This window comes from Marmota marmota, unplaced genomic scaffold (assembly GCF_001458135.2).
Source record: "Marmota marmota marmota unplaced genomic scaffold, marMar, whole genome shotgun sequence".
NCBI lineage: Eukaryota > Metazoa > Chordata > Mammalia > Rodentia > Sciuridae > Marmota > Marmota marmota.
The window spans coordinates 3,214,619-3,228,132 of record NW_026000240.1 but is presented as its reverse complement, the minus strand read 5'-3'; the positions used below and the strand labels follow the sequence as shown (position 1 = coordinate 3,228,132).

General features: G+C 32.6%; 1 protein-coding gene across 10 annotated transcripts in view; it reads right to left on the bottom strand.

The window, feature by feature from the left end:
- Positions 1 to 13,514, bottom strand: part of Znf148 (zinc finger protein 148) — a 144,632-nt gene that overhangs the window by 88,712 nt on the left and 42,406 nt on the right. For 5 of the 10 annotated variants that reach the window (XM_048793974.1, XM_015486853.2, XM_048793966.1 and 2 more), the window contains exons 2-3: positions 12,077 to 12,158; positions 4,728 to 4,863 (exon numbers count right to left, since the gene is read on the bottom strand). The gene's annotated coding sequence lies outside the window, so the exon portion shown is untranslated. Of the gene's footprint in view, positions 1 to 4,727; positions 4,864 to 8,473; positions 8,551 to 12,076; positions 12,159 to 13,514 lie in introns of those variants that run through there. The other 5 variants (XM_048793971.1, XM_048793972.1, XM_048793970.1 and 2 more) reach the window with 4 other exon arrangements.

Sequence of the window (13,514 nt, the reverse complement as noted above, 5' to 3'; positions counted from 1 at the left end):
CCCCACTATTATGGACACCAATAATGCATTAATAAAAATATTAAAATAGGGCTGGGGTTCTAGCTCAGTGGTAGAAGACTTGTCTAGCATATGTGAGGCACTGGGTTCAATCCTCAGCACCACATAAAAATAAATAAACAAAATAAAGGTACTGTGTCCATCTACAACCAAAAAATATTTTTAAAAATTTTTTAAATATTAAAATAAAAAATTCAAGTTTCAATACAAACACTGCAAAAATTACTTCCAAAATCCAGGCAACTGTATGGGCTTCTTTCAAAAGACAAACTTAACAGAAGTATATAAGGAACTTAAAATACTTAATGAGGTTTCTAATTGGGGATTTAGGTAATTAATGAGGAAACTACCCTTCCAAATTTATTAATACGTGTGTATTTGTAATCTAAGTTTCAAAGATATGGGAACCTGGACAGGAAAGACAACTAACACAATGAGGACACACTAGATGTAAGATACTGTGCTGGACACATTTATACATATTACCTTACTTAATATTTATAATAATCTTCAAGACAGTAACAATGCAAAGACAAACTGAGGATTACTGAAAACTACATAGCTCGGAAGTAAATTGGAATTTCAAACCAAGTTTACTTGCATCAATGCACTTTTTACCATATCATACCACTTCCTGACTTTTAAAGGCCCTGGAAACCTTAAAGTCCTTGAACTCATCCTCATCTCACCACCTACTTCTGAGGCCTCTGGATCACCAATGCTTGGCTTGGTAAAGCAATCTCCTTAGCTGAGCAACCCATCTCATAGCTAATACCAGAGAACTTTCTGATGCAGAATCTTTATTTCTTCTTAAAGTGGACTGGACTCTTTGCATATTCTCTACTTTCCAACTTCATCTACTATTCACACCTTAGAGAATTTCCCTTTAGCCAGTCCTTTTTTTTTTTTCCCCACAAGTTGACATACACCCTCTTAAATTAACTTCTTTCCTCCATTTTTTCTTCAATTACCAGAAAAATCTCTCTCTTAATATTCCATTTCCAATTAGAAATTTTTAAAAATCCTAAATATGGCTAATAAACCAAAGACCAAAGAAAGGATGGCTGTTCGTTTTTAAATGAAAACAGATTTGAAGGCCTGTGCCACAACCCTCTAAAATCCTTATCCCCCTTCAGATCATACACAGACTATCTACATGCCACTTACCACCTTTAATTAATCTGCATTCAAGCATGAAAGAAAAAAATATTTTTCATTTAATATCCCGCATTTCTGCTTTATTTATTGAGTTTGGCATTAATATTTTCCATCAACTGTAACTAAATAATGTGAAACTTTAATTATATACTACGAGTCAAAACAGTATAATGGTCAAGGTTAGGAAACTAAAAATCACTGCATTTTCTAAGAGTAATTTTCAAATAAAATATTCTCCCAAATTCAACAACACCCCACCCTTATACCAGAAGTGATTACACCTAAAAAGAAACTTCACTTTAGGCAGGAGAGGCACTTAAAGGAATTTGTTCTGAAAACAAGTAACAGAGAACAAATTACTTCTAAATCCTACAAATTACTTCTGATCCAAATAATTTTCAGCAAACCTCTTTTGTATAGAGGATGCCAGTTACATTAATTTCTAACATCCAGTTAACATGCCAGTTACATCAATTTCTAACCTTTGCATGACTCAGGAAGAAATTATATTTTTAAAATGACAGCATTAAAAATACAAATATCAATCAAGGGCTGGGGATGTGGCTCAAGCGGTAGCGCGCTCGCCTGCCATGTGTGCGGCCCGGGTTCGATCCTCAGCACCACATACAAACAAAGATGTTGTATCCGCAGAAAAACTAGAAAATAAATATTAAAATTCTCTCTCTCTCTCTCTCTCTCTCTCTCTCGTATATATATCAAGACTGAGGATGTAGCATGTGCAAGGCCCTGGGTTCAATCCCAGCACACACAAATACCTCAATTAAAAAAGAAATATAAAATATAAATATCAGCTTTAAGATAATTTGGTAAGATGAATAAATCAGTGGTCAATATAAGAAACTTAAAATTTTGTCATTCCTAAGAAGTTTTCTATTTTTCCTCATCCTTCAGAATATAATTATAAACTGGGCATAGTGGCACGTGCCTATAATTCCACTGACTCAGGAGGCTGAGGCAGAAGGATCCTAACCAAGTTCAAGGCCAGTCTGGGCAACTTTGTGAGACCCTGTCTCCACCAAATTAAAAAAAAAAAAATCTGGGGATACAGTTCAGTGGTAGAACATTCCTAGGTTCAATTATCAGTTACCCCCCAACACACACACACACACACACGTATATATGTGTGTGTACATATACATATAATGATTTAGCAAAAACTATGTATATATGTGTACATAAACACAAAATAATGATTTAGCAAAAACTGCTTATCTCATTTAAAAACAATATTTACTGTGTAGGCACATTCTATATTCAGAGAACTCCTCAGATATACCTTTATGTAACTATCATTTTGTATCTTACAAAGCCTATATTGTAAACTATATTCATTTTTTTCTAAGAAATGTCTTTTAACCTTTTTTAAACATTTATTTATGTATATTTGTTTGTTTATATATGGTGCGCCTCACACATGCTAGGCAAGTGCTATACCACTGAGCCACAACCCCAACTTTCGACTATATTGATTTTTTAATTTTTTTGGTACTAGGGATTGAACTCAGGGGCACTCAACCACTCAGCCACATCCCCACCCCTATTTTGTATTTTATTTAGAGACAGAGTCTCACTGAGTTGCTTAGCACCTTGCCAGTGCTAAGGCTGGCTTTGAACTCGTGATCCTCCTGCCCCAGCCTCCTGAGCCGCTAGGATTACAGGCATGCACCACCATGCCCAGCAATGTTGATTTTTAATGGGCTATTTTAAAATTTCCTAATAGCATCATTTACAATAATGAAAACTGGACAAAAAGTTATTTCAAATCAGGACTAGCAACAATAAAACATTTAAATAATAAACATCTAATTTAATACTTAAAAATTATTAGTCAGAATGTGCAATATGCAATTTAAAAAGTAACCTTTTTTTTAACTTATCCTGATTTTTTTTTACCTTTATTTTATTCATCCATCTATATGGAGTGCTGAGAATCAAACCCAGTGCCTCATACATGCTAGGCAAGTGCTCCCCCACTAAGCCACAGCTCCAGCCCCTAAAAAGTAACCATTTTTTAACCATAGAAAAATAATTTATAATTATTTAAGCCAAAGTTAATGCTTGTCTACATAATACTTATGTCCCTCAACCAAAAAAAAAAACAGAATCTAATGCATTCCTATTATTTACCACCAAAATCTTCTAAAACACTGAACAAAATAGTGATACTTTGAAACTTGAAACCATATTTATGCCAACTCAAAACTGTTTAAGAAATATCTGTGTGTATTTGTGTGCGTGTGTGCGTATTTATTTTTCTTTCTGTGGTGTTGGGAATTGAACCCATCAGCACTCCACCACTAAGTTACACTCTCAGTCCTTTTTTGTTTTGAGACTGGATCTCACTGAGATTGCGACTGGCCTCAAACTAGCAATTCTTCTGCTTCAACCCCCTGAGTTGCTAGGATTACAGGCATGTACCATTACACCTGGCAAAGATATATCTGTAATTTATCAGAAGGGGAAAGGTCGAAAAAAAAATACAAGCAAAATAGAAACCTATATTGTCGATTCTAGATATTATATTCATTGCACTTTATGCCAATCTCAAAAATTTAAACATTAACAATCAAAATACTGACTTTATCAGAAAATTTTCTACAGTTTTGTAAGTAAAAGGAATAAAAAAGTACTTCTTAAAATAAATTTCACTATATACTATAAACAAACATTAAACATCTAATGGTTATTTTTTTTTAATATGTGCTATATAGTAACAAAGATACACTCTAGAACAGAAAAAATGTTAACTGACACAAACCCTAGTGTGACAGATAGCTGGCTGTTCCTCCAGAATCTGTTCTCTCCTTCTTATCAATTAATAAAAATTATGGGAGACACATGCCTGCCTAAGTAAGACTCATTACCCTGCCTCACTTGTAGCTGGTTGTGGTTATGTGACAGAGTTACAGCAAATGGGATAAGGGTGAAAGTGATATACACAATTCCCATTAAAGGAAAGGAGAATGTAAAAATACTTTCTGAATTATCTACAAGATTGCTTCCTTATACGAACATAGGCAAACATACAAAAAAATATGTACACATGTACAACTGTTAGTGTGTTTTATCATATTTCAAAAATTATACAGCAAAAATAAATTAGGTTACTAAGTCAGGTTTTTCTATGGAGGAAAACAGAGTTTCCCTGGAAATTCTAGAAAATGTAATATGGATGATGTGTGTTTGGAATACGAAGGTAAAGAAATGCAATCCACTGTTAAGGAAGAAGGTTAAACAAGAAAACAATTTCTAACTTCAATTTCACTTGCGATTACATGACAAGCTACACACATTTTTCGGTGTTAAACTAAAACTTAATCTAAAATTATACCATTTTTCACGGATTTTTGTCTTAAAATCAATGTCTTCTCATGAAAAAAATTAAATCAAGAAAAAAGTTTCTTTAGATATAAAAATCAAAATAGAAAAAAACTATTATGTAAACACAACATGAAATTTTAACAGCAAGGTTTCACATTTGAAAAAATTTTTACTAATTCAAGATTATGAAAAATAAGTATTAAAGTTACCTGAGACTAGGGTAAAAATGAAGACTTCAAGGAAGAGAATGCTGTAGAGTTGAAAAAGAAATCATGGTTGAGTTTCTACCTTTCACAGGCTTCAGAAACCCTGAATACCACCTTAATCACTTATGCCATCCAATTCCTACAATAAAACATACACATACACAACAAACAAATCATATTACTTATGGATGGAAAAAAAGCTATACAAATACAGTTATGTGCAACCTGGTATAAATTTAGAAATGATCACTTTTTGAAAATCTAGTAAGGCACATCTGAATGACCAATGTACTGGCTGGTTTTTAACATATGAAACAAAATATGATACTGGTAGTTAGGAACTGAGGATTAACCCTGGTCTTGTAAAGAATAATTTGCTTAGATCTGTAGTCTGCATTAGAGATATAAGATATTGAAGGAAATGCAGAAGACCTAAAAGGTTAGAAAAGAAAAACAAAGAAAGCAACCACTTAAAAACACCATTCTTACCTGCTTTGTAAAGTCTATAAAGAGAAAAGCAAACAAAATGGCAGGCCTTAGAAATAACACACACAACCAATAACATACCAAACACATGTGTACTCAGAAACTATTACAGTTCTACAATCATGTTAAATACCTAGATAAAAAACTTGGTGAACAAGGTTATCTTGGGCAGGAAAAGCTGACAAAAAGAATCATACAGAAAATGTGGAGTATATCCAAAAACAAAAAGCAAAAAAAGCCCAGGCAGTGCCTAAGAAAACTTCCTGACAGCATTTCTGAGCATAGCACCGGACTAAAGATTTTATGGAATTTCCTACCCTAAAGTTCCTTAAAAATATTAGATTCTTAAAATATATATATATATAAAGATTCTTGGGGCTGAGGCTGGGGCTGTACCTCAGTGGCAGAGCACTTGCTAGCACATGTGAGGCACTGGGTTCGTTCCTCAGCACCGCATAAAAATAAACAAAATAAAAGCATGCTGTCCATCTACAACATTAAAATATACATATATTAGATTCTTACCTATCAAAAATAGTTTGTGGGGGAGCTGGGGTTGTGGCTCAGCAGTAGAGCGCTCACCTAGCACATACGAGGCCCTGGGTTCAATCCTCAGCACCACATAAAAATAAATAAGTAAAATAAAGGTATTGTGTCCAACTAAAAACTAAATTTAAAAAAATTATTTGTGCCGGTGTGGTGGCATATATATATAATCTCAGCTTAAACAGAGGCTTAAGGAAGACCACTGAGTTCAAAGGCAGGTTTGGCAATTTATGAAGACCCTATCTCAAAATTAAAGAGGTTGGGGGAGGGGCTGGGATTGTGGCTCAGTGGTAGAGTGCTCGCTTAGCATGCATGAGGCCCTGGGTTCGAACCTCAGCACCACATAAATGTAAATAAATTTTAAAAGAATAAATAAATAAAGAGGTTGGGGGAAAGTAGCTCAGTGGTAAAGTGCCCGTGGGTTCCATCCCCAGTGTTCTAAAAAAAAGTTTGTAAACATTCCTTCATAGGAAGCTTGGAGATAAATGAAAGCTCCTAAAATGTTTTTATTGGTTTACAAGGACACAAAGAACTGTCTTTCCTACACATAGAGCAAATCCAGTAATAATTTCATCTATGAGCTTGAAGAAGTATTATATTAATTCATTTAAAAAATATTTTGTTATTGACATATTTTTAAAAGTTCGATTTCTGATAGAGCTATCTATCTCAGTATCCTTCAATTTGAGTTTTCCTGCATATTCATGCTTATTTATTTTTCCAAATAAAACTTCTGTCAACAATAAAATATGTTGCTTTGTTTCAACAACAGAATTGTATTATACAAAATCATAATGAAAACAACAGTAACAACAGAAACCTTGAGTGGCAGGGAGTAAGTAATCACAACCCAGAAATGCTACAATGTTTAAGTAAAATGCCATTTTCAACAATCACAAGATACATAAAAAATATATGACCCATATTCATGAAAAATACCAGTCAATACAAACATTTTTTAGAGTCTCATATATGTTGGCTTAACCAAGATTTCAAAACATCTATTTCAGATGTGTTAACATAAATGAAGGAACCCAGGGCTGGGGTTGTGGCTCAGGGTAGAGTGCTCGCCTAGCATGTGTGAGGTGCTGCATTCGATCCTCAGCATCACATAAAAATAAATAAAATAAAGAGATTATGTCCAACTACAATTAAGTGTGTGTGTGTGTGTGTGTATAAAAATGAAGGAACCCATTTTTTAACTTTTTTAATTATGAAAATTATCAACTGTTAAGATTTTCAATAAAAGCACAGAAATTACATAAAAGAACTCTAATTCTGAAGTTAAAAAGTATAATAACTAAAATCTTTTAAAAACCTTATCAGAAGGGCTGGGCATTGTGATACATGTCTGTATTCCCAGAGACTTGGGAGGCTGAAGCAAGAGGTTCACAAGTCTGAGGCCAGCCTCAGCAACTTAAGCATCTTAGCGAGACCCTCTCAAAATAAAAAATAAAAAACGCTGGGTATGTAACTCAGTGGTTAAGTGCCCCCTGGGTTCAGTCCCCAGTACCAAAAAAAAAAAAAAAAACACACAGAAACACAGAAGGTCTCATCAGCTGATTCGAAATAACAGAAGAAAATTAGTGACCTAAAGGCACATTAATAGAAATTATCCAATTAAATAGAGAGAAAAAAAATAGTTAAAGAAAAATAAACAGCTTCAGAGACATGTGGAACATCCAGCTTACCAACATTTCTGGAGTATCAGGAGGAAGAAAAAGTAATAGATAGATAGATAGAAAGAAAGAAAGAAAGAAAGAAAGAAAATAAATAATAAATAGCTAAAACACAGGACAAAAAATTTCCAGAGCTGACTTCTTTTCTCCTCTCTTTAGGAAAATAAATCTGTAGATCCAAGAAGCCCAATCAACTTCAAGTAGAATAAATACAAAGAGACCTATTTCTAGATACATCATGGTCAAACTATTAAAGGCAAATACAAGGGAGAAAATCTCGAAAGCAGAAGAGAAAAATGACCCAGCATGTGCTCAAAATCATGAATAGGTGAATGGCTAACTTCCAATCAGAAACAACAGAGGCCAGAAGGCAGTGAATCACACACGCAAAGAGCTGAAAGCAAAAGGGTGTCAACAAAGAAGAAAACACCAAGACTATTCTTCAGAAATGACAATACTCCCTGATAAACAAAGACAGAATTTTTTGCTAGCAGACTTGATTTACACGAAATATTGAAGTCCAGGAAGCTGAAAGGAAAGACACTAGACTCAAATACAAAAGAAGCAATGAAGAACACCAGAAATGGCAAACACATGGGCTAATCTAAATAACCAAAAACTTACCTCTTTTAAAGATCTAAGGAGGTATAAAGCAATGATTGTAACAGTGAACTGCTGAATTTACAACACATAGATACATAACAGTGGCAAAATAGAAAAGAAAAATCACCTATAATGGACAAAGTTCCTATATTTTAATGATATTAAGCAGACTGATAAATGTGTAATGTAATGCCAATGGTAATCACAGGGAAAAAAAAAACCTTTTTAAATGTATAGTAAAATGTAAAAATGTAGATGTGTAATCGACGTGATTCTGCAATCTGTATTTGGGGTAAAACTGGGAGTTCAAAACCCACCTGAATCAAATGTATGAAATATGATATGTCAAGAGCTTTGTAATGTTTTGAACAACCAATAAAAAAAAAAAAAAAGTCAATGGGGGCTAGGGTTGTGGCTCAGCAGCAGAGCACTCACCTCACCTCGTGCGAGGCCCTGGGTTCGGTCCTTATAGAAATAAATAAATAAAATGAAGGTATTGCGTCCAATTACAACTAAAAAATAAATATTAAAAAAAAGTCAATGAAGTTATTCAAACGGCACACTAAAAAGTATGTAACACAAAAGGCAGTAGACATAGGAACAAAGCACAGTAAACATATATAAAAGAACAGTAAAATGAAAAATGTAATTCCAATGAAATCCGTAAGTAACAAGTGAATGATCTAAAAAATCCCATGCAAGATCAGAGACTATCAGATTATAGACAAAAAGGAAAAAAAAAAAATCCAATTATAATGCTGTCAACAAGCAACACTTTTTTACATTGAAATTTAAAAAGATTCAGAATCAGGGCTGGGGTTGTGGCTCAGCTGTAGAGCGCTCACCTCCCATATAGGAGACCCTGGGATCAATCTGCAGCACCACATAAAAATAAATAAGTGAAATAAAGATATTATGTCCAAGTACAACTAAAAAAAAAAAAGTATTTAAAAAAAATTCAGAATCCGTAACAATATGTTAGCTGGAATGGTAATACCAGATAAAAAGACTTTAGGAGGGCTACTGATGAGGCTCAGTGGTAGGGTGCTTGCCTATCACACATAGGTTCAATCACCAGCACTGCAAAATATAAAACAGACTTAAAGAAAAAGAGTCAGTAAATCAAGAAGATACAGGGCCGGACATATGGCTCAGTGTCAGAGTGCTTCCTTGGCATGCGTGAGGCCCTAGGTTCGATCCCCAGTACCAACACCAAAAAAAAAAAAAAAGAAAGAGAAAAGATGTAATATATATGTACCAAGAATAATTATATATGTACCAAGAAGCAGAGCCCAAAAATAATTAAAAACCATAAAATAAGCAAAGATACAGAACTACCTACTTGGCATATAAAGAAAACTCTACCAATAGTAGAATATACATTATTCCCAATACACATGGAACATTCTTCAGCACAGTCCATACACGAAGACAGAAGACAAGCCTCAATAAATTTAAATGTTATTCATTATAAATGAATGATTTATAATTATAAATTCAGAGTATATAAATTCTAATTTTATAAAAGAAATATATACTTTAAATTATGAATTATTTATAAATTTATAATAATTATAAATCAAATGTAAAATTTTATATAAAATTTGTGGTTATAAAACAAATTTAAAATTAATATCCTGATATTAATTTTAAAATTAAAAGCCATACAGGGCTAGGGATATAGCTCAGTTGGAAGAGTGCTTACCTCGCATTCACAAGGCCCTGGGTTCAATATCCAGCACCAAAAAAAATAAATAAATAAAAGCCATACAAAGCATGTTCTCCAATCATAACAGAATTAAAATTAAAAAAAATTTCTATTACTTTTTAAATTGTTCTATTATGACTTGTTTAAAATCTGCCTCTATAGATTGTAGAGACTCAGCTCCACTTTATTACAGATGGTTAACCATTTATCCTCACTCCATTTAATGAGTGATTCATATGTCTTCTACATTTTTAAACACTGCATTATTCAATTTTGTATGTATTTGCAAGGCCTATTTCTGTAAATTTATTGTTCAATTTTTTTTCAAGTACCATTGTTCACTAAATCTAAAACTGCCAGTATTAAGACACACAAGCATTTTACGTATCCCTAAGAGAAAAAAAAAGAATGCCACATTATGACATGTGAGGGATCTGTGTCATTCAAAGATGTTATAATATGGAAGGAAAAATTAGTCCTATACTAAAGTATGAAAACCTTCGACACCTAACACAGAGCCCTACTCTACCCTACCCCAACCATCAAGATGAAGAACACCATATTGTATCAGAACTTCTGTAGGGTGAAAACAAAACAAAAATCAAAAGATAAGCAAAAATATTTGCCTAACAAATGACACAGACGTTATTTCCCTAAATACACATATATACAGAAACCCATAAATAAACAAATGGCCAGTAACAATGAGGGAAAAAAGCAAAAACTGACATATGAAAAAATGTCTGACACTAGCTGGTATTATCAAAGAGAGTAATGGATTCCCACTGTATTGAAAGTACTGATACTGGGCATTCATTCTTTTATGGTTAGGCAAACTGTCTAGTAAATTCTCAAATGTAGAAGCTCTGTAGCTCAACTATTTTTTCCTTAGGAATTTAAACTCCACATCCATTTTAAAATACCTACAAAGGTAAACCCACCTTCTTTATATTCATTTCATGACCATTTATATTATCAGAAAAACCCTAACAACCTAAATATCCATAAACAGGTGGTTAGTTAAAATAATTATGATATATCCAAATACTAGAATACCACACAGAATGAAATGAGAAGGAATGATATGCAAAGATACAGAAGACTTTTGCCTAATCCCACAAAAAAATGCATGTTGCTGAAAGTATGCACAATATTTATCTAAAGAAAATGCAAAAATAAAGGCTTGTGCATGTACAGAAAATGTTTGAAATAATATACAATGCTGATAATGAATAATAATGAATGAAAAAATGGAAGAACCTTTTTTTATGACATGATATAAATGCTTAAGTGTGCATTCATCTTATAATAAACCTGGGTAAAGGAATGAAAAGTGACAAACATGACAATTATCAAAAGATATGAAAAAGAGAAGGAAATCCTAAAATATGGCCAGTAAACTACTAAAATTTTCAATCCTCAAGTATTAAAAGAATTCTCAAAAGACATTTTCAAATTCATAAACACTTTTTAGAATTTTTATGATCATTAATAAATGACATGAGAATGTATCTCTGAAAGATATGTAAATATCTTGAAAACAGTTAAATATTTAATTTTCTTTAATGTTGTTTGAAAAATAAAAGCACAAATTTACTATATGTACCAACACAGGCCAACAAGAAAGGAAAGGGTATCTGTCTGCCTGTTTTTAAAAAAAAAAAAAAAGCATATAATATATAATTAACTGGGAAAAAAAAAGATAATGACTTCATCTTACAAAACCAGTAACATGGGGATGGAGTTGTGGCTCACTGGTAGAGAGCTTGCCTAGCATGTGTGAGGCACTGGGTTTGATCCTCTGTACCACATATAAATAAATAAAAAATAAAGGTCCATCAACAACTAAAAAATATTTCAAAAATAATAATAATAATAACAGTAACAGGCTGGGGTTGTGGCTCAGCAGTAGAGCACTCACCTAGCGCGTGCAAGGCCCTGGGTTCGATCCTCAGCACCACATAAAAATAAATAAATAAAAACAAAGGTATTGTGTCCAACTACAACTAAATATATATATATATATATATATATATATATATATGTATATATATACACACACACACACACACACACACACACATATATATATTTAAAAAAAACAGTAACAATTATTTTCAGCATACAGATATTCACATGTACAAATAATGATACTGTGTGATTTGTACCTAACATTTGTGTTACATATAAACGAGTATAAAAGGAAAAGGGATTCTCCAGTAAAAGCAAAGTACTGCCCAACAGTTTTGAGCATGTGTATTCATGTCCAAGGCCATGAGTATCTGAACATAAACTAAAAACTAAAGATTGAGTAAAACAATGCTGATTACCTCTATAAAATATGTCAGGCAAATGCCCATCCCGCCAGATCACTTGACTGAATTTCCAAGCTGCTGATTGCTCCCCTCTATCCTAAAAAAAGTACAAAAATACAGGTTAACCCCCAAATAATCAGAATTGGAAATAGTCTTAGCTAAATGTGAAAAATCTAACATAATCCATAGTAGATACTGTTGGATTAAACATAATTAGCAGCAACTAATACTGCTTGGTTCATCAGTGCTAAATAACTACCATAAAGAAATGACTCAAACAAAATTGGACTTTTTCAAACATAATTTCTAGTTAAGCAGTAAGATTTCTTTAAAGTTGGGATGATAACTGAATCATCTTTAAACAGAAAAAGCAGAAAATGTATTTCATTAAAAGCATTGCTGATACTCTCCATTATTCAAATACTATTACTTTATTGATACAATCAGACAGTAACATTTCTCTCAGTTCTTTATTAAGAATGTAGTTTCATAAGTAACACAATTAATAAGCATTGAAAATTTTAAGGCAAAAGGTATTCATAATGCTATGTTGATCTGATGTTTTTTAAATGGCAATGGTGTCATCAACCTTTTGTGGAGACTAATAGAGAAAATTAATACTCTTTGATGGTACTGCATTGATACCGGACCACAAAGTTTTCTTCACATAAAACTGGGGTATTTTTTCCCAGCTATATGAAATAAAGGTAATGAAAATTGAAAGCAAAATTATCAGAAACAAAGAATAGGACAGACGAAACATTTTATCAGAAACAATAAAGCATTTTATGTAACAGCTCTAACACAATTTTAGGGCTCAAAAATATATCTTACAAATTAAATAATATAAAATAAAAGCCATAAATGTAAAAGCAAAACAAGAGAAATTTAAAATCTCTAGAAAATAATCTATTAACTCAAAGTTATGTTTATATAATTTTTAATTAAGGGACTACCAGTCTTTCTGTAACTTAGCATTTCTACTTGTTAGCCAGACAGAAGTTTAGTTGTTAAACTACTTTACCAAAAAAAAGTCTATTTTAAAATAAGCTAAGCTCTTAATTGACTTCCTCAAAGTTTTGTAGCATACAAAAAAAAAAAACACATACCATTAATCTCAATTATATTTGTTTGTTTCTTTATTAAGACAGGATCATCACACTATGTTAAAGGGCTAACTTAGAACTCCTGTACTCAAGCAATCCTCATGCTTCAGCCTCATAAACAGCTGGAGCTACACATACATGACACTATAACTAGTTCAAATTTATTTGTAAGACTCCTAAAGCACAAGAAGTAAAATCAACAATCAATAAATGGTATAGATTCAAACTAAAAAGCTGTTTCTCAGCAAAGGCAACAATAACATCATGAGAGAACATACAGAATGGGAGAACATCTTTACCACACACACTTCAGAGCACTAATCGTCCAGGATATATAAAGAACTCAA